Source organism: Gopherus evgoodei, chromosome 5, assembly GCF_007399415.2.
Source record: "Gopherus evgoodei ecotype Sinaloan lineage chromosome 5, rGopEvg1_v1.p, whole genome shotgun sequence".
NCBI classification, from domain to species: Eukaryota; Metazoa; Chordata; order Testudines; family Testudinidae; genus Gopherus; species Gopherus evgoodei.
The window spans coordinates 12,825,098-12,847,979 of NC_044326.1; the positions used below are offsets into that span (position 1 = coordinate 12,825,098).

A 22,882-nucleotide genomic window follows, 5' to 3' on the forward strand; every position below is an offset into this window, starting at 1 on the left:
AGTCAGTGTAGGAGAAAGTGTTAGTATCAGTTGCAAAGCCAGTTCAGGTATTACTAATGACATAGCCTGGTACCAACAGAAATCTGGAAAAGCTCCTAAACTCCTTATCTATGAAGCCTCTACCCGTGAAACGGGTGTTCCAGCCCGGTTCAGTGGCAGTGGATCTGGCTCTGATTTCACATTCACCATCAGCAGTGTTGAAGTTGATGATGCTGGAGATTATTACTGCCAGCAGTATAACAGCTACCCTCTCACAGTGATTCAGACCAATACAAAAACCTCCATCTGATGTGCAGGGTCTTTTGTGCTGGTCACTTGTTCTACACTCATTATGTGGAAGGCACATCTAGCTCACCCAATTCAGCTACTGGGGTTTCACTGAGCCTGCCTGCTCTACTAGACTGAGCTCCCTCTCCATTAGAGGAGTGAAGTTCTGGAACAGCCTTCCAAGGGGAGTAGTGGGGGCAAGAGACATATCTGGCTTTAAGACTAAGCTTGATAAGTTTATGGAGGGGATGGTATGATAGGAAAGCCTAAATTTTGGCAATTAATTTGGCAATTGATCTTTTATTATCAGCAGGTAAATATGACCAGTGGTCTGTGATGGGATGTTAGATAGGGTGGGATCTGAGTTACTACAGAGTATTCTTTCCTGGGTGCTGGCTGGTGAGTCTTGCCCACATGCTCAGGGTTTAGCTGATCGCCATATTTGGGGTCGGGAAGGAATTTTCCTCCAGGGCAGATTGGCCAAGGCCCTGGAGGTTTTTGGCCTTCCTCTGCAGCATGGGGCACCGATCACTTGCTGGAGGATTCTCTGCAACTTGAGGTCTTCAAACCACAATTTGAGGACTTCAGTAACTCAGACATAGGTTAGGGGTTTGTTACAGGAGTGGATGGGTGAGATTCTGTGGCCTACATTGCGCAGAAGGTCAGACTAGATGATCATAATGGTCCCTTCTGACACTAAAGTCTATGAGTCTATTGCTGAATCAGTCTCTCCAGCCTCTGGCAGCACACACACACAGGCAGGGACGCACCAGCTGTAGAATCAAACAGAGTCTGTGAGCAACTTTCTATGGAAAGATTCAGCTAGGAAATTGCCCAGCACTCACGTGCACACCGCCTTTGGGGAGTAAAACCCAAAATAATACTGTTGTGCGCTGTATAGAAAGATCTGCACAGTGCAAGCTCATAAAAATTCGCCCTCTCCCTTAATGTGGGGAGAGATGCACACAGCTTCCCTCCCCTGCCCCCCACCAGATATGAATTGCACAAACTGGGTTTTGGAATAAACTAAAAACAAGTTTATTCACTATAAAAGATAAATGATAAGGGATTGCAAACAGAACAAAGCAGATTATTAAGCAAAAAAAACAAAACATGCAAACTAAGCTTGATTCACTAAAGAAACAGGTTACAAAATGTAATTTCTCACTCTAAATGTTGACTTAGGCAGAATGCAGAATTTCTGTATCTGAGAGTTCCAGTTATTCCTCTTTACAAACTAGACTCCTCTGTCTCAGGCCGTGGCTACACTTGAAACTTCAAAGCTCTGCCGCAGGAGCGCTCCCTCGGCAGCGCTTTGAAGTGTGAGTGTGGTCGCGCACCAGCGCTGGGAGAGAGCTCTCCCAGCACTGCAGGTGCTCCACCTCCCCATGGGGATTAGCTTACAGCTGGGGCACTGTTTACACTGGTGCTTTACAGCACTGTAACTTGCTGCACTTAGGGGGGTGTTTTTTCACACCCCTGAGTGAGAAAGCTGCAGCGCTGTAAGGCGCCAGTGTAGCCATAGTCTATGTCTGAACTTAGTCCTTGCCTTTCCCTCAGCTTAGTTTCTTAGTCTCTTCAGGTACTTGTTGCAGTCTTTCTTCTTGGGTGGGAAGGCAGTGAAGGGGGAGTCCTGTTTGCCTTACTCCCCAGCCTTAAATAGAATTTACATAAAGCAAGAATCTTTTGTATCCCAGTCTTGACCTTCCCCTCCTTTTAGTAGAAAATCACATTAGTTAGTCTCCAAGGTGCCACAAGTACTCCCGTTCTTTTTGCGGATACAGACTAACAGGTCTGCTACTCTGAAACTTATCTTCAGAGTCAGTTTCTTCCTAATGGCCCTTCTAGTGATGGGGTTTAGTACCAGGTGACAGGACCACCTAACCTAGTAGTGTCACAGCTATGTCCCAGGACATCTCTCAGGAAGGAGACAGATTAGTATCTTGTATACTTATTATAGATATAGTATCTATATGTTCCATTCTATGCATCCGATGAAGTGGGTATAGCCCATGAAAGCTTATGGTCAAATAAATTCGTTAGTCTCCAAGGTGCCACAAGTACTCCCGTTCTTTTTGCGGATACAGACTAACAGGTCTGCTACTCTGAAACTTATCTTCAGAGTCAGTTTCTTCCTAATAGCCCATCAAGGCTGATGGCCTGTTGTCTGGTGGGTGTCTCGCAAATACACACACACAGTTGTAATTGTTGCATAGTCAATATTCCTAACTTTAGAGACAGAAATGATACATGCATACAAGTTCGATAATCACATTCAGTAAATTATAACCTTTCCAATGATAGATTACAAGGCCCATCTTGCATAAAATATATCTCAGTTATGCCAGATTCATATCATATTTATTTCCATAAATAATTAGGGTGTAACATCACACAACCCTTTCTCCTGGTTATGTATCTTCCCCTAGATCTATGATACTCTCATTAAAATGTCAGGTTTGGTTCGTTATTTCTTATATATAGATTTCTTATATAAAACTTTCAAAATGATGATGTAAGCAACCATTTTATTTAACAATCAGCCTGTAGCAGAGCTAGATTATGTTGGAAATTATTATGAAAATTACAATTTTACCCTCTTTTGCTTAAAAGCAGTTGCCTCAGCCAATCAGATCTCAGGAATGTGGTACAGTGTCTGATGCACACCTGTCCTGTCGAGCCAGCTGACCAGCAAATCCACTCATCTAGCACATGGGAACTCTCAAGCTCATCTGTGCAGGAGACAGAGCTATCTCCTAGGGTGGTCCAAGACTGTGGAATGAACCTCCTCCCCCCATGAACTAAGGACCATCACAAACCTCACTTCCTTCTGCTCCAAGTGCAAGGCACACTGCTTTCATTTTGTCTTCTCCAATGTAACCACAGAGCAACCGGTATTTTAAAAACAAAAAACCCTGATCTACCACCCAATCAAGACACTCCGCACATTTCCCCCCTGGGGAGAGGATGAGAGAACAAACTATCTGTGACAGACGTGTTGTGACATGGCTTCATGCACTACTGGAAGGTGCTACAGTAAGAAGTGCAGTATAAGAAGCTCTAGAGAAGAGAACAGACAAGGGATCACATCACCCTCCGCCTCCCACTCCAACAGCTCTGCTGTATTTGACCTAGGAGGAGAAGGTGGATCCAGGCTGAGCGTAAAGTGCTCTACAGAGGGGCTGCCCTGTTGCCCCTCTAACATAGATTCCTCTTTCCCCTCAGAGGGGCTGACACTGGGATTAGGGCTTCGGACATAAACATTAAAAGAATGTGCAAGGCCTAGGGAGAGGTTGTTCCAGACACATCCTGGACTAAATTAGGAGATCCTGTTTTCAAACAAACAATAGGGCCTCTGTGGAACTCCCACACTGCACATCTGAGTGCTCAGATCTACTCACAGGAACATCAGTTCCCCTTTCCTGTGCTGAAATCCCAAATTAAGCATCAACATGGGGAGATTTGTACTATCACATCTGTGCCAGCAAATTGACTCCACAACACTCATTGCATATTGAAATGTACAACTGCAGAATTAAAAGGAGACACACAGATCACAATAAAGAGATGCAGCAGACTGTACCGGACTGTATTCCTCGAGGGAATGCATTAACACCTGCTTGGGCTGTCCTTTGACTAATTAAATTCAGTGGTGAAAATCTTGGATGGCCAGCCATTGGGGATACCTGCCCCACCCACCCTGGCCAATAATACCCATGTGATTCATGATCATTTCTAAGTACATAACCGACAACAAATAACTCACACAATTATCAGTGAAAATTTTGAACCCTAATTGACCACACATTTTCCCCTGTGTCATTTGCACACAGTCCCCTTTAAACCATTAGTGAGAGTTGCCTGTTTCAAAGCAGACAGCATGAGCTGATGCACTGTACAGATGTCATTATACTTAGAACCACACAACACAGCTGCAGACACACACACACACACACACGATCCAATAATATTCTCAGAAAAACAGATCTGTCTTTGCCCAGCAAAGCAGTTTCAGGAGTGAATAAACCATCCAGAGACAATAGGTGCTTAATGGCCTAAGGTCCTTAACAGTTTAAGACAGGACAGAGCAAATGCCTGACCACAAAGCAAACTCCCTGCTATTAGTGTTCATCAGCAGTAAGTGTTGCAGCAGGCAGACAGAACTATAGGGAAGAGCCCCTTGTTCAACATGCTGAGAGGCCAATGTTACAAGCAGAGGCTCTGTCTGGCAGCCTTGCCTCTGCTTGTTTTCCTGAGCTCACCAATGGCTCCTCCTCAAATCTGACCCTCCTTCTCCAGTTCCCCTCACCATACTATGGTTAGGAGATTTCTTTAACAGATACTTTGATATAGTAGGGGAGGAAAGCAGCACCCAGCAGAGGCATAACAGCTGGCTCCCGGCACATGCTGGCAATCCAGTTTCTTACTGCAATACTCCAGCCTGTCCTTGCACCATGGCCAGCTAAAGAACAGCCATGTCAGGTGGCCACAGAAGACATTATTGTGACCTCTGATCACATGCTGTCTCAGAGTCAGCCATTCCACATTAGTAATGAAGAGTCTCCCCCAAGCTCACAAAGGCCCCAAATAGGCAGAAAGAACCTAATTGTCCAAGGTGCTGAGCACCCACAGCTTCCGTTCACTGTTATGGGAGATGCAGGGGCTCAGCACCTCTGAAAATGAGACCCAAGGTTCTTTAACTCCTCGATGGTTAGAGCTCCCAAGCTAACAGACACTCTTTTGTGATAGTGTGAGGAATACTCTGATGGGGAGGCCAACCATTTGGATCACTGCTTTGCCTCAGAACGGTGAGGTGTGCGCCAAGGGCACGAAACCAGATCTGCAGAGAGGTCTGATTATGCTACCATCTCAGTCCTTGAACTATGTGACATCATTGTAACATACAACAGCAGCAGGAAATAAGCCAAATACTGACAATTCATTACTCTTTGTTGAAACTGAAGTGCAGTAAATTTACATGCATTTTGCATATAGTTTTTCTCTCACTGAGCATATATAAATATTTAATTTTCCACTGTATGGTTTATGAACAAACCTTTCCAGCTACTGTTAGGCAAGATGATCTCTCACACAGCACTGCTCTGGCAGTTGGTTCTCTGGATTCAAGGTAGGAAATTAAAAACAAAGAATTTGAAAATGTAATTTTCAGTGTGACAGATGTAAGAAATGCTGCCACTCTGATCCATTTAATTAATTTATTCAAATTGTGTTTCAGTGTCTGAGCATGTATCATATTCAGCATTGTATCATTGTTCATTCCCTTTCCACCCTCTCTCTTCATCCAGACTCCTCTGGGCAAACCGTGATGACTCAGGGTATGTCTACATCTAAAATTTTGCAGCGCTGGTTGTTACAGCTGTATTAGTACAGCTGTAGAGGGCCAGCGCTGCAGAGTGGCCACACTTACAGCAACCAGCGCTGCAAGTGGTGTTAGATGTGGCCATACTGCAGCGCTGTTGGGCGGCTTCAAGGGGGGTTCGGGGAACGCGAGAGCAAACCGGGGAAGGAGACCAGCTTCGCCGCGGTTTGCTCTCGCGTTCCCCGAACCACCCTGCAAACCGCAGGGAAGGAGACCTGCTTGCTCGGGGTTCGGGGAACGCGAGAGCAAACCGGGGAAGGAGACCAGCTTCGCCGCGGTTTGCTCTCGCGTTCCCCGAACCATCCTGCAAACTGCAGGGAAGGAGACCTGCTTGCTCGGGGTTCGGGGAACGCGAGAGCAAACCGGGGAAGGAGACCAGCTTCGCCGCGGTTTGCTCTCGCATTCCCCGAACCCCCCTGCAAACCGCAGGGAAGGAGACCGGCTTGCTCGGGGGTTCGGGGAACGCGAGAGCAAACCGGGGAAGGAGACCAGCTTGATTACCAGAGGCTTCCTCAGGTATGCTGGGATACCTGCTTATTCCACGGAGGTCAAGAAAAGCGCTGGTAAGTGTCTACACTTGATTACCAGCGCTGGATCACCAGCGCTGGATCCTCTACACCCGAGACAAAACGGGAGTACGGCCAGCGCTGCAAACAGGGAGTTGCAGCGCTGGTGATGCCCTGCAGATGTATACACCTCCTAAGTTGCAGCGCTGTAACCCCCTCACCAGCGCTGCAACTTTGTGATGTAGACAAGCCCTTAGTCCCCGGAATCTCTGGCAGTACCAGTGGGAGGGAGAGTCTCTATCAACTGCAAAGCCAGTACAAGCATTAGCAATTACTTAAACTGGTACCAACAGAAACCTGGACAAGCTCCCAAACTTCTTATCTACAGCGCTAGCACCCTCCAGTCTGGGGTCCCAGCCCGGTTCAGCAGCAGTGGGTCTAGCACTGATTTCACATTGACAATCAGCAGCGTAGAAGCAGATGATGCTGGAGATTATTACTGCCAGAAGGGTAATGATGTGCTTCTCACCGTGATACAGACCAATACAAAAACCTTCCCACTCTCTACAGCATGCAAGGCAGTTACCGATTGCTGCAGCTATATCGAATCACCCTGCTGCCTGTGATATAAACCTGCCCCTGTGTCTCTCTTACCAAACCATAAGGCAAAGTTACCAATAATTCTCACAATTACCCATCACTGTCCATCAGTCCACCTACATCAGATTCACCAAATGCACCAAGGGCAGGAGCATGTATCAGCAGGACAGTATGTCAGACCTGTAATGAGCATGCCGTGGATAAATTTCACTATCCTGTCTCAGGCCAACAAAGTCCAGCTCCCTACAGAGCACAGCCACATAATAAAACTTCTCCTAATGGGCACATGAAAATTGTATCATCTGTGTGTGCAGATGGTCAGGAAAATGCTCTCCCAAAGCCTGTCCCACCCAGATGGAGAAAATGTTGTACTGCATTCAGCTGTGCAAACTATGTGCAACTTTTTGTAACCATGAGCCCTGAATTGCCAACCCTGGCCTTTCACAAATCATGAGTTCATGATCAACATATCATGACTTTTTTTTTTCTAAAAGTATATATATTGGCTTTTTCTTTGCCTTCAGGATTTCACATTTTCACACTTTTCTCCACAACCATGTGAGCTAGAAACTGGCTCTTCCTTTTTTGAAGGACAGTGGAGATTCTCACCTAATCATGTGATTCCCAGAGCTGGGACATTAAGAAAAACATCAACTATCACACTACTTTGCCTATCTTACTGTATGATGTGAGGGGCAGCCAGCATCGCTAACCTCCCCCTGGTGAATGTGGAGGGGTTAGGCCTATGCCCAGGGCCGGCCTTAGGATTTATGGTGCCCTAGGCGAGATTATTAAACTGGTGCCCCTGTGCCTGATCTGTCCTTAGCAACACAAACATAAGCTTACAGTATTGGAAAACTTACCACATTCACGTTATTAAAACCAGTTTAACTTAATTAAGCACACTGTAATGCTGATGGATTAGCACTAAAGAAGCAGCACTATAGAAAAAATTCTGATGACAGAATGATGCAAATTTTTTTTTAATTTATCAAAATTTTATTGGAAATTTATATGAAGAGGTATTGAAACAAAGATATGTTTTTAATTAAAAGCAATCTTTCTGGCTTTTTTGGCTGCAAAATCAGTAATAATGTCATCGTATGACAAAGACAAAGTCGTGTCTTGTTCGATTGCAAGAATAGCAAGACCAGTTAAGCGTTCCTGACTCATTGTAGAGCGGAAATAGTTTTTAGTGAGCTTTAGTTTTGAGAAACTCCTTTCTCCTGACGCTACTGTTAAAGGAATTGTCAGTAGAATACGAGTGGCAATGTACACATTAGGATATATGCCAACAAGTTTGCTGGTATGAATAAACTGTACAATGTCCATCACCGATTTTGCATGTGGCAACATTGATGACAGTGTACTCAATTCTTCGTACAGTTCAAGTCCATTTAAATCAAAACTATCACCGTGCTTCAGGAGGCTCTCTAGGTTCTTGCACTTTGTCATTAGTTGCTCTTGTTTTCCTATTTCATTGAATTTAGTTATGTCATACAAAAATCCAAACTGTTCATGGTGTACTTGCAAGGTATTAAACCTTTCATCAACAGCAGATACTGCTTTATCCATCACAACATTAAAAAATTCAACCTCAAATTTCTTTTCTGGATCGTCTATGGGCATGATCTGTTGTACAGATTCTTCACAAAGAAGGTCCTTGGCCTTTTTAACTCATATTAACTATGTATTTACTTTATGAAAGTTGGAGAAAACATTGTGAAAACGTAAAACATTGGCTGCCCAACCTCTGGGCTGACAAAAGTTATACTGACTCACAGGGAAAAAAAAAGCAGGAGAATCTTAGTACAACATATCGTCACTCTACACCAGGGGTCGGGTTGGCAACCTTTCAGAAGTGGTGTGCCAAGTTCACTGTAATTTAAGGTTCCTCGTGCCAGTAATACATTTTAATGTTTGTAGAAGGTTTCTCTCTATGTCTATATTATATAAATAAACTATTGTTATTATCTGAGGTCTTGGCCACCGGTCCTGCTCAGGCCACTGCCAGCTGAGTAAATGAAACCCCAAACCAGTAGTGGGCTGGTGGCTGGAACCCTAGACAAGGATCCCAGGCCCTGCTCAGCCCGCTGCTGGTCTGGGGTTCTGACCACCAACTCCTGCCAGCCAATCCCCCCTCAGCCCGCTACCAGCCTGGGATTCTGCTCACCCAGGCTAGCAGGAGGCAGAGTGGGGCTGGCGGCTGAGCTCCTGACTGGCAAGGGGCCGGCAGCCGGAACCCTGGAGTAGCAGTAGGCTGAGTGCTGCTGGCACCTCAGACTGGCAGCAGACTGAGCCACTCAACCCCCCACCGGCCCTGTTCAGCCCGCCACCAGCCCACTCAGCCCGCTGCCGGCTGAGTGAATGGAACCCCAGGCTGACAGCAGGTTGAGTGGTTCGGCTGGCCTGCTCAGCCCACTGCCAACCTGGGGTTCCTTGGGGGTCCCCAGGCCAGCAGCAGGTGCTGAGTGGGGCCGATGGCTGGTATCCCAGCTGGCAATAGGGCAGCAGCCAGAACCCCAGAGTAGTGATGGGCTGAGCCGCTCAGCCTGCTTCTGCATACCATCAAAAATCAACTCACCTGCCACCTTTGACACGTGTGCCATAGGTTGCTGACCCCTGCTTTATACACTAGTAAGGAGATGAGCATATTACAGTTGTTGGGCTCTTATCAGGAGTAACAGGCTATAGGAAAGTCAGTCAACATTTTTTGTTTCTCTGATGAAAACTGGCCCACTCCCTGCCTCAAACCAAACTTGTCACTAATAATTGTCAACAACTTAATTTTCTGTTTTTGGCTAAGATATTGATTTTTTTTTAAATAATATTGAAATTGGATTCAGGATTGTTAGCAAGAATTTTTGGCAAACAAAGTTGTTAAATGACAATCTAAATGGCAACACAGTACTGCTTTCATGCTTGGCTCACCCCCCAGCCCACTGGTCCAACAGCTGCAGTAGAGGAGGAGATAGGTGGAAAACTGCAGGACCCCAAAATCCACCTCTTGGGGTGCAGAGTGGCAACAGCAGCAGCAAACCCTCAGGTCCAATCACACACCAATGGGCACCACCACCAGCCTTATGGACCATGGTGAAGTTAGCACAGCATCTGATCTCAGGGATGGGGCACCCATGGAGCCACAGCAGCTCATCCTGCCCTGTGCAGCTCCCCCGGATGAGATGGATCGCTGGCAGCTGCCAGCCCGGGGGAGAGGCGCTCCCCAGCTAGGGTGGCCAGATCCAGATGTCCTGATTTTATAGGGCCAGTCCCGATATTTGGGGCTTTGTCTTATATAGGCACCAATTACCCCCACCTAGAGTGACCAGACAGAAAGTGTGTAAAATCAGGACAGGGATGGGGGGGGTAAAAGGAGCCTATATAAGAAAAAGACCCCAAAATTGGGACTGTCCCTATAAAATAGGGATATCTGCTCACCCTACCCCAATCCTGACTTTTCACACATCTGGCTAACCCCAGCCAAACCCTGTGTGACATTCCAATTCTGGCTGCCTGCCCAGGAAGTGAGTTACTTTCACTTTCATTCCTCAGCAAGCAGCCAGCCTCGCCTCCCCCCCAGCACTTCACCCAACCTAGCCCTGACGGAGGGGAGGGAGGAGAGAGAGAGGGGTGCTCCTGGGGAGGAGGGAGAAAGGAGGGGGTGCTCCGTGGGGCGGGGGGGAGAAGAATGGATGTTATGGGAGATAACAAAGGATACTGGTTCCAGAGCCACAGAGCCTGCCTCACCTCACCTCAGCCGGGGGGAAAGAGTCACACTCACAGGTGAGCTCCTTCCCCAACCCCCACCCCCTCCCCTTCCCAGAGACCCCAGCAGCCAATCCCGTCCCTCAGACTGTGCTGCATTCGTCTCTCTCTAGGACCCAGCAGCCCTGCTTCTACACTGTCTGGGCTGCCTGCTGAGTGGTGCCCCCAGGCAGTGTGGGGCCCTACGCAGCTGCCTATTCTGCCTATGCCTAAGGACGGCCCTGCCTATGCCGGACCTCTGCACCAATTTAGCACAAGACACCTGAGGATCTCAAAGCACTTTACAAACACTGATCAGAAAGGCTGTAAAAAAGTTGTGCCATTTTTGGTTCAAAAATTGCGGCCACAGTTTGGTAAAGTTACAGTTTTGGTTTTGTCACCTACACATAAGCTCCAGCATCTTCTTCCAAGGCATGGGTCTGCTTGCCAAAGGATGATCTTGTCAGATGCGCATCCGATGCTCCTGGAGGATGGTTGCAGAACCAGACTCAAAGTTCTCAGTCTTCAGATTCTGTCTTTATAGGGATTCATCCTCATTCAAATCTATAGGGTTTGCTTTGTCATGCTGCTCTCATGGTTGAAGTGATAATCAATCACTGTTCTCATGTTTGAAGTGATAGCTCATCATGCAGATGGCCCAACAGTGATGGCTTGTTGTTATCTTGTTCTTCAGCCCCTTCGTCCTTGGGGCAGTTGGGGGTGGATTCCAGTTTGCCCTGTGGGGTCATCTGGTTATCTCCATCCTGCGCATTCTCCGGCTGAATGTTCCTGGGTAGTTATTATTTATTAGGCTGGCACTTCAAGCTTTTATTACTCATTCAAACGTACATTTACAGTCACACCCTATTTCACTTAACATAACTATTCTCAAATCATTGGGGCATGACAGACTCCAATGAATCTAGCCGTGCCACTTGTCACACATGAAAAGAAAACAAGCAAGATAGAAATGTAAAAGTGGAGGAACAACAAATCTTGTGCTTGAGTTTAGAAGCAAACATTTGGAACATGTTATCTTATCACTTTTAGGACAAACTTTGTCTCTGAATGTTTTTCTACAATTAGCTCAGACCTTGCAAACTGGCAGGCCTGTTTCAATTAGCACAAACTTAGCGGGCTGAGAAAGCAGGCCGAGAGACACATTTATTTCTAATGGTCAGGCCAAATCCTGGCGTCTGTTTTGGAGTCACTCTTTCTTACATTTCCCATAACAGAAATATACCAGTTATCAATCTAGTCCAACACTGCAAGCTGGGTGGCATTGCTGGGGAACACAGCTGAGTCTGGCTGTGTCTGGCTCCCTCCTCCACAGCCACTTCACCCTCAACTCTTCCCCCTTTATCGCACTTGCTCACTCCCTGGCTCCAGCCCTAGCTCTGCATGCAGGCACTGGGGATGGACCCTCTACCACCAACTCATGGACAGGGCTGACTCGCAGAGCTGGCTCCACCTACGGCACCATGCTGGGCACCACGGACGTACTGTGCCACCACTTCCGGTCTCCAGACATTCTCCCTGCTTGTCCTGCTGTTGGGCAGCCAGGCCACTCAGCACCAAGCTGGCCCTTGCACCTCTAGACATGGAGCTTTGCCTGGCGAGCGGGGCTGTACTTGCAGGCAGCGGGGTGTCTCACATTTGGAGGAGCTGAGCTTCCCTAGACACCCCCCACCTATGGAAGCTGGGCCAAATTTGCATAGTGTTGTGACCCTGGGCACCAGGTCATAATACCACTCAGTCAGGTAGATTTGGACTGGCCGCTCCCTCTCAGCGAGTGGTGTTCAGACCTGGGATCACAACACAAGTAAAATTTGTGGCACCAATTAAAAGCTGCAGTATCTGTTAAAAGTTCCAGTTTCCACAAAAAAAACCTTGTCCCGTGATTTTCTTATATCCTCACCAGCTCTCTGTCTAGTCAGAGCAGGAGGCCAGGATCCCGCCCACATGGGCTACTTTGTATATCAACTCCCCAGTGCCGCTGCCCTGGTGCTCTGGGGGCTATAACATTTTTTGTTCCACTCTCCATGGTTTACTGAGCAGCAGCTGCCAGCTCAGATGTCCCAAGATGTTCTCCCAGGCTCAGCTTCTCTGGTTACTGGTGCTGTGGATTCCAGGTAGGAATCAGAACTGGAGGGCACTGGCTTAAAAGCACAAAGATCCACCGATATTTTAAAAATATGAATCATTGTAGCTAGATTGGCTATTGAATAACCCATTCATCAGGTTATGGCTAGAATATAACTACTGTGAACATGTTGTTATATACGATGCACTTAATGCCATTATCTAAAGATGCAACTGTCAATCATTTATTAACACACAATATTGCTGACTATCAGTGACCTTTTATCTGTATTTATTTATATTTTATAATTAATCCAGAAACCTATGGGCCCATCACTATGACTCAGTCTCTGGGACAAAATGTCACCATTAGATGTACAGCCAGTTATAGCCTTGGCAACGACTATCTCTTGGTACCAAAAGAAATCAGAACAAGCTCCTGAGCTTCTTATCTGTTATGATTCCTCTCCTCCTCTGAGGTCCCAGCCCAGTTCAGCGGCAGTGGGTCTGGTACCAATTACACTCTCATAGTCAGCAGCGTTGAAGCCAATGATGCAGCAATTACTATTGCCTGCAGGCTGAGTGCTCACCTCTCACGGTGATACAGACCAATAAAACAACCTCCTGGTTCTGGAGATGTGAGTGCTGCTTCCTGCAAAGATCATCACACTCTCAGTGTAGCTGCTGCAGCCTGATTTATCAGTATCGAGGGCCCCTTGCTGCAATCTTCTCCTTGTCTCTCCTTTGCTCCTCACCAATAATTAACCAACCATTTACCTTGGGAATCCCAGTACCTCTGCTCTAACAGGAGCACCTGGTGGCCTGGAACAAACCCCCAGACCCAGCTCGAATTCTGACTGTGCCAGTGGAATCAGAGTGCTGTTTGGCTGGGTGTTACCAGTTCAGAGATAATTACAGGTACAAAACCTCAGCCACTCATGTCACATTTATTTATCACTATGTGGTTCCCACCATGACATAAGACACCAGATAACAGTTGCGTTCCTGATGTTCTATGGCTGAGAAGGGCCAATCCTTCTAGGTGCTGAGAGGATTGTGTGTGTGACTTCAATTCCCACTGGAGTCAAAGAGAATGAAGGGCCTCTTATCTCCTCTATGGATCACGTCACAGTCTGTGACAAATTAGGTGCCATGGTGGTGATGTAGTGGAGAATACTCAGATGGGGAAGCCAGTCACTTGGCACCACTGCTTTGCTGAAGAAGGCAATGGTGTCCACGAAGTCATTACCCAAATAACCTGGACAGTTGTGACAGTCAGCAGCGACTCCCTAACAGCTAGTAGCCTTACAATAGCTGGCTACCATTAGGAGAAATTGGACACCTCACGGACACAGTAGCCTGAACTTTTGAACTGTCTACCCTTATCAGTTTTGAGGCAGTTGAAGCTGGTCCTAAGCTGGTTTTTGCTGAGCAGATTGCAGAAGCGCAGGGTTTGCTAACCACCAATCAAATGCTAACATGACCAAAGCCTGTGTGTGAGTGTCTATAAAAGATTCTTGGTTTTTGTATGGAGTAGAGTTTTTTGTACCAAGGTACAGAACTCTCCTTTCTTCTTCAGAATAAAGCAACCTTTCCTTATCCCTGTCTGGCTATCATTGGCTCTCAGCTAGGTGGACCCGACATTTCGGTAACACAGTGGTCAAATGGAGTATGCTGAAACGAAAGGGCATGTCCAGATACTGAGGGCACAGCATGAATGAGTATTGAGTGGAGACATGTCAGATCAGTAAATCCACATATAAAATTTAGGCATCTGTCTATATTAGCATCTACATCCTACAAGTGCATAACCTTAATTCTAACAGACAATAGCGGCATGAAACTAACAGGCTAAATATTAACATCCCGAATCTCTGCCCTGGAATTAAAGTGCAGGACATTTATATGTATTTTGGATATTCCCACATGGGGGGACATTACCTAGCTGAGCTGCTGAGTAATTATAAATGTTTTTCCTACAGAATAATTGACAAACCTTTTCAATCTTAAACTGTCAAGATGATCTCACACACTTCCCTTCTTCGGCTGCTGGTTTTCTAGATTCAGGGTAAGAAATAACACAAGGGTTTGAATGGTATATAATTAATAGAATAACATTTTTAAAAGCTGAATAATTAATTTCATATTTTTGTTGCATTTTAACAAACTTATATTAGCAACTTAAAAGTGTAAAGCGTGGTATAGTTATCATACACAACATTGTATCATGGTTCGATTCGCTACCCATTGCTTTTCCTATGCCTAGACTCCTCTGGGCAGATTGTGATGATTCAAAATCCAGAGTCCCTGTGAGCATCAGCAGGAGATAGAGTCACTATCGACTGCAAAGCCAGGACAGACACTGGCACTTGCAAACACTGGTACCAACAGAAACCAGGAGAAGCTCCTAAACTTCTTATTAATGGGGCTTCCTCTTTGCATCCCAGACTGATTCAGTGGTAGTGGTCTGGCTCTGATTTCACTCTCACCATCAATAGGATTGAAGTGGGTAATGCTGGAGATTATTACTGCCAGCAATGTAGCAGCTTTCCTCTCACAGTGATGCAAAGCACTTCAAAAACCTCCCTGCTCGAGTTGCCATTTCTTCCTTGTACAACAGTTTAATTTTAAAATTTTCTGTCCAACTTGAAAGAGGAGAGTAACTTACCCCAGTCTAACAGATGGTAAAAAAACATAACACTGAGTTATTACCCAAAGTGTTTAGCTGATCACATAGATATTTGTATTAGGAGTCCTGAAAATCTCTTTAGCTTTATCCCACCCATGAATCCGAGACCCCGATTTCTCTTTTAGTGCAAATCATTAACAGCTGCTTTGCCGCCTATCTGCCAATAGAAAATGATCCTGTCTTACAATACATGAATTTCATTCCTGTAGGAATGCATGTCAGAAATTGCCCTCAGCATTCCTTTCCTACCAACAGACACTATAAAAATCTCTTTGGGAAGATTTCTCACAAATGTAGCTACTCAAATCACAGGATTCCTATATTGAATGGAATTTTTAAGATCAGGTGAACATTCACTCTGTTTGTAGTGTCGTACAAGACAAGACCTTGTGGGGCCAATTTTTCACAGAACTCATGTCAGCAGAAAGACATTAACTGATTTCAATGAGCTTTGGGTCAAGCCTCAAATGCACATGAGCTGTGGGACACAGGAGAAGATGAGCCTGGACAGGATTTTCAAAGGGGTAGCTGGGCAGGTCTAGAGCATGCAGACTCCAAAGGTTTGTGTGCACATGAATGGGCATGAGTGTGTCCATGGTGGTTTATGCAACTACCCTTTTCCCATTTGACCTATGCAAAAACCTCCCCACGTGCTGTGCAGTGTGTAACATACTGACCATCTGTTCAACAGTCACTATGTGCAAGACACTTTTAGTTTTGGGTACTTCCCAATTCAGGCTGTTACATGCAGGAAGCAATTTCCTCAAGCTCCTGCATATAGATTTCATATATGGAAGTTTCAAAAACAGAAATAGGATGGAAGTATTTGCTTTGCTTAATAAGGAGCCTGTACAATAATGAAATTACAGTGGAAATTAGGAAAATTATAATTCTGGGTTCTTTTGTTGAAAAGGAACTGTCTCAGCCCATCAGAGCTCAGGGATGTTGTCCTATTCCTGACACATGCCAGTCCTGTAGGATTTCCATCACCATCCAGTGAAGTACTGCTGTAGTTGCAGTAACACAAGAATGTTCGGCCCACCTCAGCGCACCTCTGATTTCGGCCTCACACATAAACACAAAAAGGACGTATGAGGCCTAGGGCCAGATTGTTCCAGACACGTCCTGGCCCAAATTGAGAGACTCATTTTCAAACAATGGGGCCTCAGTAGGATTCCTGCATGGCACTTCTGGGTGCTCACATCAACACAGAAGCCTAAATTCCCCTTTCATGTGGGGTTTAGACTAAAATGGCTTCTGCGGTAGAAAATTGGCTTCACAGTATCAGTAGCATATTGAAATGTACAGCTAAAAACACAAAAGGGGAGACAAGCATCACAGTAAAGAGAGGCAGCAGACCATACAGTACTGCAACTCCTCAGGGAAATCTGCTCACACCTGCTTGGGCAGTCCTTTGAATGATTAAATTGTGTGGATTGACTGAAAACTCCATTCCTGAAGTGCTCTTTCTAATGCCATCTAGTGGTCACTGACAGACTTGTCCACAGAAATTGGTCAATCAACAGGGCGGAGTTTGTTTGATATTATTCTGCTAAGAACATAGGAATGGCCATACTGGGTCAGACCAATGATACATCTAAGCCCAGTATCCTGTCTTCTGATAATGACCAATGCCAAGCTTTAGGGATACCCGGAGCATGGGGTTGCATCCCTGACCATATGGGCTAATAACCATTGATGGACCTATTCTCCATGAACTTCTCATTCTTTTCTGAACCTAGTTATACTTTTGGCCTTCACAACATCCCCTGGCAATGAGTTCCATAGATTGACAGTGTGTTGTGTGAAGTACACATTTTCACCTTGTGTTACATAGGTATGTTTCACTTGAAACAACAATTGCTCGCTTCAAACCAGAAAGCTACATCTCAGTCCCTGCATCAGTTCATGTTCTCTATGTATGTCATGATCCTTTGAACCACTGAACCCAGCTGCAGATGGACACACTCACTGTGACTGTGGTCGCTGGAAGGCTATACTGCTCAGTGAGGACAAATTGCAAAGAATAGGACAGATGATACCCAAAACTAGTAGTTTATTCTATAATTAGATTTCACCAAGCTAGTAATCAAACTGCTTCTATAATACCTTACTGGTTACAATGGAGCCAAAATACAGTCCCCTTTAAGCAATCCAGCCATTGGCTCCCACTCAGACAGCCAAGTCTAATATAGTCAGGATTACTAAAAACCTTATTCACCATATAAAAAGTTCTATCAATCCCAAGAGATCAGACACATTACCCACCAAATCAATGAATATTTCTAATCTTACTCAAATACACACTTACAACCAATCCTTACTAACTAAATCTAAGATTTATTAAGAAAAGAAAACATCAATATACATACAGATGTGAGTAAAGTTCATAGGTCAGTTTTGTAGCAGAAATGGTGAAGTTGCTAATTTGGAAAAATCCTTCTGGAATCAATTTAAAAGATTATAGTTCAATAAGCAAGATATGTGCAGAGTTTGTTCACATTGTTTTATGAGAATTCCAGGGTGTATCCAGAGTACATGGAGACCTCAGTCTTTAAGGCGTAGACATTCCCTGTCAAAGTTTAAACAGATCTGAGATAGCACGGATCAGGCCTGAAACTTCCTTTATAGCCGAAGTTCAGTGGATAAGCCTCTTGTCACAGCACGCAAATGATCACAGCACACTTTCTTGGATGAAGAACAGGTGAAGTACATTGTGGCTTTGAAGCTAATCTGTTTCGTAGGCATAAACTGGAAATTAGTTTCATTCATTAGCATAAGGCAATTAACCATCAAACAGTTAACAGGTAGTTCACTACAAATTTCAAAGAGAAATTAGGCCAATAATATTATTACACCACAAGTCCCATCTAAATGGTAACATCCCCTTTCGGTCTCTAAATCACTAGAATACAGTAATGAACCATTATAGACTACAAAGAAACTGAAGTTTAGCATCTGAAAGCTAATTAGATCACATTCTTAAACTTCTAACAAGACATAGGTAAACACAGACAAACACAATTAGTATCTATTCTTAATTCTCTAAAAATACAGGCCTACATTTCAACGAGTTTAGTCTTTTTAACATGGCTACTAGCACAACTGTGCTGAAATGGCTCCACGACATTAACTGTATATTGAAATGTAGAACTATAAAATTAAAAGGAGACACACACATCACAATAAAGAGATGCAATGGACTGTACAGTACTTCACTCCTCAGGGGGAATGCACTAACAGCTGTTGGGCTGTCCTTTGGTGGATTAAATTCTGTGGACAATTCTTGCAATTAGTCTCTACATGTCCCTGGAAAGACAGCACTACACAATATCAGCCAGTTAAATGATTGGCAAGACTTGGATATTGTCCTGCTGGGTTAATGTCACACTAAGGGTGTCTGGTGAGACAGGAGGTCGCTCCTGAAGCACTTAGCGCTGAGACAGTTGGAGAAAATCTCGAGTCAATAATGGGCCCATGATAGCCAGTCCATTGAGATGCCGGTCCCACCCACTCCTGCTCAATAATACCTATGTGATTCATGATTATTTCTAACTATGTAACAGACAACAAACAACTCACTAAATTATCAGTAAAAACTCTGAACGCTCATTGACCAGATATTTCCCCCCTTGTACCCTGTGCACACCTTTCCCTGTAAACAACTAGTGAGAGATGCCTGCTAGAAAGCAGAGAACGGATTATGTTATGTCTGAAATCCCTCATCACAACTGCAAACACATCCACTTGTCCCCTCACCAAATGGACCAACAATATTCCCAGAAAAACCAGAGCTGTCTTTGCCCATTAAAGCAGTTTCAGGAGTGAATTTACCATCATGTGAGACAACAGCCCGGAGGGTGCATAATGGCTTAAGACAGGACCTCTGCTCTCACTGAATCCATGGATGGTTTTGTGCCCTGTTGCCACAACATTTGTCTAAAGTGGAAAGGCAGGAGACCTGGAGGCACTTAGGGATGCAGATTATTTGGTGAAGTGCGGAGAACGGTGCAAGTGCCAGACCACAAAGCAGGATCCCCTGCTACTAGTGTTTGTCAGCAGTAAGTGATGCAGCAGGCAGGCAGAGCTGTAGGAAAGAGACCTTTGTTCAACATGCTGAGTGGCCAGTGTTACACGCAGAGGTTCTAGAGTTTGTCTGGCAACCTTGCCTCTGCTTGCTTTTCTGAGCCCACCAACAGCTCCTCCTCAAACCTGACACTCCTTCTCCAGTTCCACTCACCATACTGTCATTTGCTGGTTTGTTAAACAGATCATTTGATATAGTAGGTGTGGAAACTAGCACCCAGCGGAGGAGCAAACACCTGGCTCATGGCACATACTGTCAGCCCAGTCTCTTATTGCCACACACCAATCCATCCTTGTGCCAGGGCCATCCTTGCCATGTTAGGGGGTCAGAGGCGAGACTATTGAGATCTCTGACCTTAGAGTCATCCATTGCACATTAAGAATTAAGAGTGTCCCTCACTAAAGCCCAAAAATGGACAGAGAAAACCTGATTGTCTGAGGCACTGAGCACCCACAGCTTCTGTTTACTGTTATGGGGGATGCAGGAGATCGGCCTATCTATAAATGACGCCCAAGTTTCTTTAGTTCTTCTGTAGATAGTCTGAAAGTTCTAAGAGACACCCTTTATGGGTGATGTTGTAGGGAATACTTGGATGGGGACACCAGTCATTTGGGATCCCTGCTTTATCTAAGAAGGACAAGGCACCCTCCAAAGGCATGGAGTAAGTGACATCCAGTGAGTATTCAGATGGAGAGGGCTGAAATGAAGGCTCATATCCAGACAAGGATGGCCCAGCCCAAGTGAACATGCAGGGGAGATGTGTCAGATCTGCAAAGATACAGGCAAGATCTGCAGAGCTGTCTGAGCATATTACCATCTGAACTCTGGAAATACAGCAGGATAAAAGCCAAATATGAACATTTCATAACTCTGCTTTGCAACTCAAGTGCAGTAAATTTACATGTGTTTTGCATAGGGATGAGGTTTTCTCACTCAGCGGCTGAGCACCTATAAATTATAAGTGTTTCATTTTCCACTGCGGATTTATGAACAAACCTTTCCTGCCACAGTTTGGCAAGATGATCTCACATACGCCTCTTCTCTGGCTGCTGGTTCTCTGGATTCAGGGTAAGAAATTGAAAACAAAGAATTTGAAAATGTAATGATCCATGTGACAGAACATAAGAAATGTTGCCATCGGATTCATTGAATTAATGTTCTATGTGTTGTGTTCTAGTGTCAAGTCCCATTGGTAAATTCAAACTGTGTTTAGTGTTTTAATAATCATCACATCCAGCATTGTGTCACTGTTCATTCCCTATCCATCTTCTCTCTTTATTCAGACTCCTCTGGGCAAATTGTGATGACTCAGTCTCCGGAATCTCTGGCAGTGCCAGTGGGAGGGAGAGTCTCTATCAACTGCAAAGCCAGTACGAGCATTGGGAGTAACATAAACTGGTACCAACAGAAACCTGGACAAGCTCCAAAACTTCTTATCTACTACGCCACCAACCTCCAGTCGGGGGTTCCAGCCCGGTTCAGTGGCAGCAGGTCTGGCACTGATTTCACATTCACAATCAGCAGTGTAGAAACTGAAGATGCTGGAGATTATTACTGCCAGCAGGATAGCAGCTACCCTCTCACAGTGATACAGACCAATACAAAAACCGCCCTGCTCTCTGCAGCGTGCATTTCAGTTACCATTTGTTAAGGATGTAACTGTCTGCATTTCAAATGTTCTGTCAAACATGAAATGAGAGAGTGACTTATTCCATCTCCGAGCACACAATAAAAAGAACAATGGAGGACTCAAAAAGTTTGGCTAATCACAGACTCTAGAATATCAGCAGAGACTTGAGGCTCACTACAGTTTTCTCTGCTTTATTCCCACTCTTGAATCCCAGGGCACCAGAGACAATTTCATTTGGGGAAAAAAAAATCAAAGATTTTCATGTCAACAAGATTGACACATTCATGTAAACTTTGTCAACTGAACTTCATAACACAACACGCAACACAATACAACAGAACAGTCAAAATGATAACATCAAAACAACCATTTTGACAGGAAATGTTTTGACCTTATCAAAATTTTCCCTTGAAACTTTGAACAGAATTCCTGTATTCACACAGAACTTTTAGATTTTGTTAACTCCACATTTCCTTAGTGAAAGCTGTTCCTGCAGAAAAAATTCAACCAGCTCTGCCATTATAAATACACCTCAAAATGGTCTCAGGGGCTCCTCTTATTTGAATAGATAATCAATAAAATCCCACCTGAAGGTCTCAGAATCATTTTTTGCCTAAGAAAATTATATAATCTAGGGATTTTTAAATGGTGGTGTTAAGATCAGGTGCCTGTTTGCTCTGTTGTAGAGTATGTTAAGACCATATGGGCAAGATTCACAAAAGTCTGTGTGGGAGCAAATCCACAAACACACATGAACTCTGAGGCACAAGCAGGTAATAGGCACATGTAGAATCTTCATAGGGACTGGGCAGATACACCAGAGGAGGGGTGTGGCCCAGTGGGCAGGGAAATGGAAGTATCCACACAAAGGGGTGATGATGCCTTTTCCAGAAGTCTTGGAGTGTGGAAACATTCAGACAGGGTCTGGTAGTAAAAGTCAGCAGGAGCCAATGGAAAAGGTGTTTAGTCAGCTTCCTAGTGACAGCTGGGCTGGCCACACCTACCCAGAAGAACCAGCAGTTGCAGAGAGGGGTAACGGAGTTGAGCAGGTTTGGAGACCTTGCCGCTCCACCCACACAACTCCCTGTAGCTCTCAGACTCTGGTGCCCACCATATCTTGGAAGTAGAGGGAACAGCAGCACAGACACAATGGGCAGTGCTGGAGCCTGGTACACTAACACCACTTTTCAGCATTTCTGTGCTGTGCATACACACAAAATCTGAGCATGTTCAGATGCTGGGTCTCCTCTTCTCAGACCTCATTTTCATCCTGCCTGTGTGCACCCTTCAAGTCAGAGAATGGAGTTTATTTTAGGCATGCAAAATGCATGAAGCCACTAGTGCCTCTGCAGAGAGCCATGAGCTGCTGGTGCCACTGCTTCCTTGAGAATCTGGCCCTACCAATAGAATGAAAATGGATTAATTAAAAGAGACTAGGCTGCTTGACCGAGAGACTGAATGATCGTAGCTCTTCTAACTTGCGTTTCAACCTGCCACTCTCTCGGTTACTCGTCATTAATCAAACAGCTGTTGTTATCCCCTGTGCTTGTCAAGCTAACTCTGGCTGCTTTACCATCTGAATCATGCAAATATGTTTTAGTTATTACATCCTATAACAACAAGAAACCATCAAGTCAGTGTCACAGGGTGAGTACAGTCTCTCCCACTTTTGTGCCTGCACCCTGTGTTTAGGCTGGTTTAATAAAGAGTATTCACAACCTCTTTTGTTGAATCACCCCTGTGTCTTTATTTACAATGCTTGTGCAGCGCCCAGATCCCCCAACAGTTAGTGTCCCACAGACCCTCCCCAGGGCCTCCTGGCCCTTGAGGCTTCCTTATTAGCAAGGAGACAGAGATACTGCCCTCCTGTCTTCTCCCAGGCTAGTCTCCCCACTGA

General features: G+C 45.1%; 1 long non-coding RNA gene and 1 gene segment (V, D, J or C); one reads left to right on the plus strand and one right to left on the minus strand.

Annotated features, from left to right (window-relative positions):
* The window catches only part of LOC115652928, a 547,780-nt gene that overhangs the window by 303 nt on the left and 524,595 nt on the right, over window positions 1–22,882 (plus strand).
* Window positions 174–19,039, minus strand: LOC115652938. Its single transcript, XR_004000779.1, has 4 exons — window positions 19,028–19,039; window positions 12,654–12,656; window positions 793–802; window positions 174–248 (listed from the first exon to the last, which is right to left on the minus strand). It is a non-coding gene; the product is annotated as an uncharacterized LOC115652938 (long non-coding RNA).